General features: G+C 44.0%; 1 pseudogene; it reads left to right on the top strand.

The window, feature by feature from the left end:
* The first annotated feature begins 7,597 nt into the window (after positions 1-7,597).
* On the top strand, positions 7,598-8,752 carry LOC102923093 (ADP/ATP translocase 2-like; annotated as a pseudogene).
* The last annotated feature ends 1,206 nt before the right edge of the window (positions 8,753-9,958 follow it).

The following is a 9,958-nucleotide window of genomic DNA, read 5'->3' as shown; positions in this document are numbered from 1 at the left end:
ATTGGCGGGCTCCATGTAGAGCCCTCCCTCAGCCCCACTCTTCCGGGAAAGGGCGGAAGAGGCGGACAAATGGGGCGGGACCATGGGGGAGATACCGTTGATGGCTCTGAGAGACGAGGTGCACACCCTCAGTTGACTCCAGGCCTGAAAGAGCAACAGGGGAAGCATGTACCCCATGTGCCTTTTCATCAGCGAGAGCTATGCCTGGCCCCCATGTCCGAAGTGAGTTACTCCATGGGTTGCTAAGTAAGCTGGAGGGCACAGGGTCCAGAAAATAAATTTCAAAACCGCATGGACATTATTTTTCATTCCCAAGACCCAGGAAACATATGCGCAGTGTGATCCATATCAGAAGGAGGATCTATAAGCACTTAATTGTTGCTGTGAAAGAGGGAGGCATTTTCTTATTTTTTAAATTGCATTTGTCATTTATGCGTATCGCCAAGGCACACGTGTGGAGAGCAGAGGCCAGCTTGCGGTAATTGGTTCTGTCCTGTTAGCATGTGGGTCCCGCCCGGGATTGAACTCAGGTTGTTTGGTGGCAGGCACCTTTACTCATGAGCCATCTTGCAGGACCCAAGGGAGATACCTTCCTCTTTCTCTCTGTCTCCCCTCCCACCCCGCCAGCCCCCATCTGCAGTGCACACTTGCTGAAGCTCTTCTTGGCTGTATCATCATCCTAGGCGTCAGGGTGAAAAGCAAGTTATTTCGCCCAGCCATATCCAGACAGCTCCTAACTTTTAGACTCTCTCCCGCTGACTGGCACTCCGTGTCATTGAATTCATCAAAAAGAAACCAGCCTTCCTAAATTCTGTGAGAAGGCTTGTTTTCCTGATTATCTGTCATTTCAGATACCATCGCTATGTTTTACATCCATTTTTGGTTTTGTTTGGGGTAATTTTGCTTGTTTGTGTGTTGAGGGGGTAGGGGCTCACTATGTAGTGCTGCTAGCCTTGAATTTATTATGTAGTTCAGGCTGGCCGCAAACTTGTGGCATTCCCCTGCCTTAGCTTTCTGAGTGCGGCAATTACAAGTGTGTGCGACCCTGCCCAGCCCTGAAGTTTAATTATTTACTATTATTATATATAATACACAGCATTATATATGCATAATAAGATATACATATATAATGAATACATATCTGTCTGATGATCTTCACCTATCAAAAAAGATGAGTTCTATTTCATAACTGGTAAACAAGTTAAAATTATTCTAGTAACTTTCTCTACAAATGATAAATTACGTCTCTAAAACTTTGGTTTTGTTTGTTTGTTTGTTTGTTTTTTAATTGGTTTTTTGTTTGTTTGTTTGTTTGTTTGTTTGTTTGTTTTTTTGAGACAAGGTTTCTCTGTGTAACCCTGGCTGTCCTGGAACTCACTCTATAGACCAGGGTGGCCTCAAACTCAGAGATCTGCCTGCCTCTGCCTCTTGAGTGCTGGGATTAAAAACATGCGCCACCACAGCCTGGCTTTGTTTTCTGATTTATAATCAGTCTTTCATTGTATTCCCTCTCAAATTCAGTTTGTTGTTCCCATTTTACCTGACGTCAATATAAGTGTGTGGGTTGGTTTTTCTTGTGTGTGTGTGTGTGTGTGTGTGTGTGGTGGTGTACCTATGGCTTGATTATGTGAGCATACCGTCTGTGCAGATGCCTGCATTGGATCTTCAAGGAAATAAATTTGACATTTATTTATTTATTTATTTATTTATTTATTTATTTAATTTTGAGACCAGGTCTCACTATGTAGACCTGCCAGGGCTGAAATTTGCTATGTAGATCAAGCTGGCCTTGAATTGACGAAGATCCACCTGCCTTACCTCCAAAGTGCTGGGATCAAAAGTGTATACCATTGGGCAGTGGTGGCGCATGCCTTTAATCCTAGCACTCGGGAGGCAGAGCCAGGCAGATCTCTGAGTTCAAGGCCAGCCTGAGGTACAGAGAGAGTTCCAGGAAAGGCGCCAAAGCTACACAGAGAAACCCTGTCTTGAAAAACCAACCAACCGCCGGGTGGGGAGGCAGAGCCAGGTGGATCTCTGTGAGTTTGAGGCCAGCCTGGGCTACCAAGTGAGTTCCAGGAAAGGCACAAAGCTACCCAGAGAAACCCTGTCTCGAAAAACCAAAAAAGAAAAAAGAAAAAAAGAAGAAAAAAAAAAAGAAAAACCAAACAAACAATAAAACAAAAAGTGTACACTATGTTGCCCAACAAGTTTTTGAGATATTCTTTTGTGCTGTAAAAGGAAACCAGTTTGGAATGGTAGCCTTTTACCAATGAGTTGGCCTAGATGGGGTCCCAGAGCTGACAGCTTTAGAAGGACTGCTGTGAATAACATGAACAAGGCAACCTTTATGTCCTGTAAATGGTACAGCATTGAAAACTGGTCCTAGCCAGATAGCAGCTCCTTCAGCTACCCATGCCGCCTTTATCCCCTCCACTTCATTTGAAATAACCACAGCTGTGTGCCTTTGATGGTGATGTACCACCATGCCTGGCGTATGTGGTGCTGGGACCCAGTCCAGGGCTGCAAGAGTGCTAGGCAAGTCCTTTGGCATCTGCTCTACCAGCCCTACTCAGGCTATCCATACGCACATACGTCACAAGGGAAGAGCAACCGCACGGTCTCCTGAAGAAATTAAAGACACCGAGTCTTCCCTCTGCTGCTGTCCTCTGCGTAAGCTCTTTACGTCCCCTCGTGTCATGGCCGTGTCTGCTTCCCTGGTCACTTCACCAGGCTCTCATCTGCTAACTGCTCTGCACCGATTCAGCCATTGCCGTCCTCATCGAGCCTGGGTGCTTCTCTAATCTCCCTCAACATCTGTCTCTCATTTCTCCTGCCTTCCATGGGCTGTGCCGGTACCATCCGCTTCTGTTCCGTTGACCATGCCCTCTCACTTTGCTTCTGTGGGATTCTGCACAAGACTTGGTGACAGCTCCCAGCTCCTTCAGTGTCTTAGTTCCAACACCGTCCTTGTCAAATGGTGAGAAGTCCTTTTTGACTCATGTCTCAAGTTCAGTGCTCAGGATCCACACAGTGAACGGAGTGAACCAGTTTGTAAAAGTTGTCCTCTGATAGCCACACCAAGTTGTGGTATGTGTGCACACTCCTGCAAGTTGCACACACACACACACACACACACACACACACACACACACACACACACACACACACTGTTTTAGTTTCACCTTTTGGTTTTTCATGATAGGGTTTCTCTGTGTAGCCCTGGCTGTGCTGGGACTCACTCTGTAGACCAGGCTGGTTTCACACTTAGACATCCACCTGCCCCGGGATTAGAGGCCTGCATCACCACAGCCTGGCACCACTTCTGATTTTTGCCATGAACGTGCTGGGTGGGTCCAGACAGTGCGTGTGTCAGTTGAATGGTCTGTTTCCTGCCTGCCGTGAGCCACTTCGATGTTTCACATTGCTCTGTATCCTGTTAAACAGTAGATCTGTCGTTAGACATAAATGTTTAATCCTAGGAAATAAAATGAAGCTTGACTTTGAATTTTCATGTACTCATACTTTTCTTCTTGGATTTCAATCTGTTTTGTTGACTTCTGCAGTTTTTCTTCAACGGATTTCAGCAGCAGCCCAAGTGGCATCAGAATGCAGCTCAGCATTTCTCTCCCTCCATCATTTGCTTATGAATTAAAGGCTGATTTGTAGGCTGGCAAGCAGGCAATAAACACTGCCTCTTGAAATCTGTCACACAATTAGCTCCAAAGAAATGAAGTCTTCCGAGAGCAAACCCAAGCCCAGATCTTCTAAAGGCCGAGCACCGAGCACTGGGTGCCCCCTGCATCCCTGCTGGCATGGCTAATTCAGCCAAGAGAGTTTAGCTGGCACTTCAGTTTGTGGTATGGGAGACTTTCCAGATCCAGGTCAGCTACCTGCGGCTGCCAATGTGGTTTGTCACGTGGTTGGAGGCAAAAATGCCATTTAACAAAGGGCTTGCTGACAGCCAGGCAAGGTTGTGCTGGCTAAGAACATGCTGTTTGAATGTTTATTTAAAGACAGTTTTTCATTTGTATTTGTTTTTATTTGTGTATTTTACCTGTATGTATGTCTGTATACCACAAGTGTGCCCGGTGCCCACAGAGGCCAGAAGAGGGTGTTGGATCCCCAGAGACTGGAGTTATAGACAGTTGTGAGCTGCCATATAGGAGTTAGAATTGAATTCATGGTCCTCTAAAAGAGCAGCCAGTGCTCTTCATCACTGAGCCATCTCTCCAGCCCCCCTGAGTAGATATTCTAATTGTCTTTTTTTTTTTTTTTTTTTGGTTTTTTCGAGACAGGGTTTCTCTGTGTAGCTTTGCGCCTTTCCTGGAACTCACTTGGTAGACCAGGCTGGCCTCGAACTCACAGAGATCCGCCTGCCTCTGCCTCCCGAGTGCTGGGATTAAAGGCGTGCGCCACCACCGCCCGGCATCTAATTGTCTTTTTAAAAGATGACCTGTCATAAGAGAATATTGATTTTTTTTTTAGGGACAAGAATATTGTGACTTTGAAACTTTTTTTCTATGAAATGTGAGAGCCTGTCGAACATGAAGAGGTTGCAGAAAATATTGATTATTGAAGACATTGTCATTGTCCTTCAGAATTCCCAGAAATTTTGAAGTATGAATGCAGGGCAGATAACAGGCTGAGGGCCCTTGGGTGAGTGTGGCTCCGACATCTCACATGAAGCACAGCTCAGTGGCATTCTGTCCTCAGTCCCTTTTGCTGGTGTTGGTTAGAATAAGAGATGTTACATCGAAAGAAATCATGGAGAAGGTTTTCTGAGCCTTATGTATTTTTTAAAAAACATTTCATTACATTTATTGTCTGTGTATGAGTGTGGATGCACATGCTGCATCACACATTCGGAGGTCAGAGGACAACTTGCAGAAGTTGGCTTTCCCCCTATGGAGCTGTCTTGCTGGCCCCAGTTTTGTGTGTGTGTGTGTGTGTGTGTGTGTGTGTGTGTGTGTGTCTTTTTGTTGTTGTTTTTGTTTTTGGAGGCATGGTCTCATAGCCAAGCTACCCTTGAAGTCATCCTGTTATGGAGGTTGGCCTTAAACTCATGATCTTTCTGCCTCTACCTCTTAAGTGCTGGGATTACAATTATAAGCCACCATGCCCAGCTGGCAGCAAGTTTGGTTTTAACCTTGTGTTTTAAGCTATAGGCTTGGGTTGGGTCCTGAGTTCCCTCATATTTCTTTCTGCACTCGCCTGCTCCTTTCACAACTCACTGAGAGTGTTAGTATCTGAATTTCATCTAGGAACTATTGCCCATGGCTGCATCTGTTGTTGGGCTGTCTTCTACGGGGACAGCTCACTTCATAATTTAGAAGATAATGGCATCTCATTGATAAGAAATGACAGTGCCTCCCCTGCACTAAAGGAGCCCAGGGTGGGGGTGGTTTCGTGGGCTTGGTCGGGAGGACTAGAGGAGATGCACACAGAGGAGCACTTCCTGTAGTCCTAATGTTTTCATTCAGAAGCTTTAATTGCATCTGACTTGCCTCCCTGGTGGCTTTCCTCTTTTCCATCTGTGCAGACAGCATTCATATTTCATGTCCACAGGAAAAGGCTTCTTCAAGTTTTGGGCACCATATGCTACTTTTCCCAGGATTCAGAAAAGAGTTTAAGTGATTTTAGTAAAGAAAAAGTGTAATAACATGTTCATCTTTGTCTCTTTTCTCTGCGTGTTTAATGTGTGTTTTCATTGTAAGGGAACACGACTGACCACATGTATGAAGTGTTTGGCAGTACTGGTACTCAAGTCCAGAGAGTGTCTGCAAACTACTCATCAGGAACCTTGAGGATAATATGAAGTTTCCTTAAATATGTTTTTAAAGATTTGTTGTTTTATCTATGTGTCTGAATGTTTTGTTTTCATGTTTGTATGTACACCTCATGTGTTCCTGGTGCCCACAGAAGAGCCCCTGGAACTGGAGTTACAGATGGTTATGAGTCACCGTGTGGGTGCTGGGAATTGAACCCAGGCCCTCATAGCCAGGAGCCATCTCTGCGGCCCCTTTAAACTGTCATAATATAGTGGTGGCACCATAAAGGACACTTCATAACACGCTACTCATCATATTTTCCTGCCTTGTTCCCTAAACAGATGCACTTCCTCAAAATTCCAAACATCACATTTGAGGAATAATTATAGAAAGTTATGTAATTAAGCCCTTTTTCCACCATGGGCCTTTTTGAAGCAGAAGCAAGTAGTGGATAAATTGGTTATGTCAAAGTTCCTTACTTTTTTGTTTTGAGATAGAGCCTCATGTTGCCCAAGCTGGCCTCAAACTTGCTACCTAGCTGAAGATGACCTTGAACTCTTTTCTAATTTTTTTATTTATTCTTTCACAATTTCATTCATAAACACACATACACACATATATTATATATAATAGAGTCTGATCATATTCCCTTTCTGTTATCTAATATTACCCCCCCCCATCCCTTCTTCCCAGTAAATTACCCTCGTACTTTAAAAAAAGATGTTTTGCTACAAGGTCTCTTGGAGCCAAGACCAGCCTCAAAATCACTTAGTAGCCAAACCTTGAACTTCTGATTCTCCTGCCTCCACCTTCCGAGTGTTAGGATCATAGGGGCGCACCATCATGAATTCAACGTAAAGTCATTAGTAGGAAGGATACATTTTTAAAGCTATTTTCCCCATATTACAAAAGAAATATATATTTAGTGAAAAAATATAAAAGAAAGTGAAAAGTCATACTTCTCTAACCTAAAGATAACTGTTGTGAACTTTTAGTTTACTGTATTAGCAGTAATAATAATGATGAGTAACTTTGTTTTTTAATTTGCCAGCTGGGTGGTGGTGGCACACACCTTTAATCCCAGCACTCATGAGGCAGAGGCAGGCGGATCTCTGTGAGTTCGAGGCCAGCCTGGTCTTTAGAGCATTCTAGGACAGCCAAGGTTATACATGGAAACCCTGTCTTGAAAAACCAAAACCAAAACCTGGGTCCTCTGGAAGAGCAGCCAGCCATCTCTCCATCTCTCCATCTCTCAATCTCTCCATCTCTCAATCTCTCCATCTCTCCATCTCTCCAGCCCAAAGTCAGATTTTTTTTGATGGCCTCCTATGCTGAGTTCCACATATTATTTCATTTCATCCTTTCATCTTTAACTATGTTACAAGAAGAAATTGTACCGTAATTCTGTTTAATAGCTTGCTTCTTATTATGTACTATATAATTCTAGGGCTGTGTGTCACACTGCACAATTTATTTTTTCAATAATACTGTAATTTGCATGACTATTATATTTTTCCACTATTACATTCTCATACACACAGGTATTTCCAATTTCAGCATTTTGTATTTTGATAATTATAGTAAGAATACCATCTCTAGGCATACACATATGTTGGGGGAACAGAGGTCCTTGTACTCACAGAGAAGCACTAAGAGAACCAGGAATGTTAATCACACAGGGGCGTCTCCTCACTGGAGGAGATAAAATCAAGAATCTGCATTCCATCCAGAAAGCTAAGAGTGCATTTTGGCCCAGAGTCCGGGAGTCAAAACCGGTTGTCAACCCAGTTCTGTCCTGCAATCCTCCGCCTTTTTCTTTTTCTTTCAACATGACAGATGCCGCTGTGTCCTTTGCCAAGGACTTTTTGGCAGGTCGAGTGGCCGGGGCCATCTCCAAGACGGCGGTAGCGCCCATCGTGCGGGTCAAGCTGCTGCTGCAGGTGCAGCATGCCAGCAAGCAAATCACGGAGATAAGCAATACAAGGGCATTATAGACTGCGTGGTTCGTATCCCCAAGGAACAGGGAGTCCTGTCCTTCTGGTGTGGTAACCTGGCCATTGTCATCAGATACTTCCCCACCCAGGCTCTCAACTTCGCCTTCAAAGATAAACACAAGCAGATCTTTTTGGGTAGTGTGGACAAGAGGACCCGGTTTTTTTCTTTGCTGGGAACCTGGCATCAGATGGTTCCACTGGGGCCACATCTTTGTGCTTTGTGTACCCTCTTGATTTTGCCCATACCCTCTTGATTTTGCCCATACCCTCTCGATTTTGCCCATGGTTGTCTAGCAGATGATGTGGGCAAAGCTGGAGCTGAAAGAGAATTCAAAGTCCTTGGTGACTGCCTGGTTAAGATCTACAAATCTGATGGGATTAGGGGTCTGTACCAAGGCTTTAATGTGTCAGTACAGGTCATTATCATTTACCGAGCTGCCAACTTTGGTATCTATGACACTACAAAGGGAATGCTTCCAGATCCCAAGAATACTCACAGCTTCATCAGCTGGATGACTGATTGCACAGTCTGTCACTGCTGTTGCTGGCCTGACTTCCTATCCCTTTGACACAGTTTGCCGTCATATGATGATGCAGTCGGGATGCAAAGGAACTGATATCATGGATAAAGACAGGCACAATTGACTGCTGGAGGAAAATTGCTCATGACGAAGGAAGCAAGGTTTTTTTCAAAGGTGCATGGTCCAACGTTCTTAGGGGAATGGGTGGTGCCTTTATGCTTGTCTTGTATGAGGAGATCAAGAAGTACACATAATTATCTCTTAGGTGTTCTCCTGAGAACAGGCATGTTGTATAATACACTGTATCTTGAATATTCTGGACAGATTCTCTGGGCTTGTCTGTTTTATCAATGGCAACTCTTTACCAGTTGAAAAGTGGGAAGCAATAATATTTATCTGACCAGTTTTCTCTTAAAGCCATTTCCATAATGACAATAATGATGGGACTCAGTCATAATAAAATTATGATAATAAAAATTAAAGAAATAAGCCGGGCGGTGGTGGCGCACGCCTTTAATCCCAGCACTCGGGAGGCAGAGCCAGGCGGATCTCTGTGAGTTCGAGGCCAGCCTGGTCTCCAAAGTGAGTTCCAGGAAAGGCGCAAAGCTACACAGAGAAACTCTGTCTCGAAAAACCAAAAAAAAAAAAAAAATTAAAGAAATAAAAAATATCTAAAGACAAAAAAAGTTAATTTTGTTCACAACCTGGTGACCTTTTTGCTCTCTGCAGAGGAAGATGTCACCCACCTTTTGCTAATAAACAGATCTCATCCTAATTCCCCAGAACGATTATCCCAGACTCTCCCCTCCCTAGACCATTACCCATCCTCAAGGGAGATGTCACATGTACTTGATGGCCTGCTGACCTCTGTGCCATCGGTCAGAGACCACACTTAGGTTCTAGGCCTTTTAGCTGTAGAACCCACCCTCATGGTCACATGTACTTTGTAAAAGTTTCTATGTAGTCACATCTTAAGCTTTATTGTGCACCTGGAATTGGACTGATTGTTGCCTGGAAACCTTTTCCCAAATCATACTGTGTTTTAAATCTGCTGACAATGAAGTGCCTGGCATTAGACTCCCCAGAGTCTGATCCATGTTGACAAAGTCAATGTGCACGGGTTTTCATTCTTCTCGGGGTTTGCTTCCCTGTCTGACACCTGCAGGGACCCCTCACACATACGTACACACACACACACACACACACACACACACACACACACACACACACACATATACTATGATTTCCAGAATATAGTAATATTTTCTGTGCCATTCATTTGGTAAATGTGTGTGTGAGTAATAAGTAGTTTTCTCTTGCTCATGGTGCACCTTGGAGAGTTATCTTTTGTGTAAGTAGATTATTAAGAATTTGGAGAAGGGCCAGTGAGCTGGTTTAGAAAGTAAGGGTGTCTCCTACCAAGCCCGATGACCTGAGTTTGAGTCTCAGAACCCACATGGTGGAATAAGGAAACTGACTTCCAAAAGCTGTCCTTCAGCTACCACACGTGTGCCTTGGTAAGTGCGTGTCCACACACATACAAAATAAATAAATGTAAAAAAATTAAAAAAAGAATTTGTAAGAGAACCAGGTGTGGTGTTGCACACTTTCAATCTCAGCACCCAGGAAGCAGAGACAGGTGGATCTCTGTGAGTTCCAGGCCAGCCTAGGTTAT

Source organism: Peromyscus maniculatus, chromosome 1 (assembly GCF_049852395.1).
Source record: "Peromyscus maniculatus bairdii isolate BWxNUB_F1_BW_parent chromosome 1, HU_Pman_BW_mat_3.1, whole genome shotgun sequence".
Lineage (NCBI taxonomy): Eukaryota > Metazoa > Chordata > Mammalia > Rodentia > Cricetidae > Peromyscus > Peromyscus maniculatus.
Note: the sequence above shows the minus strand (reverse complement) of the source record. Positions and strands in the feature narration are given on the sequence as shown.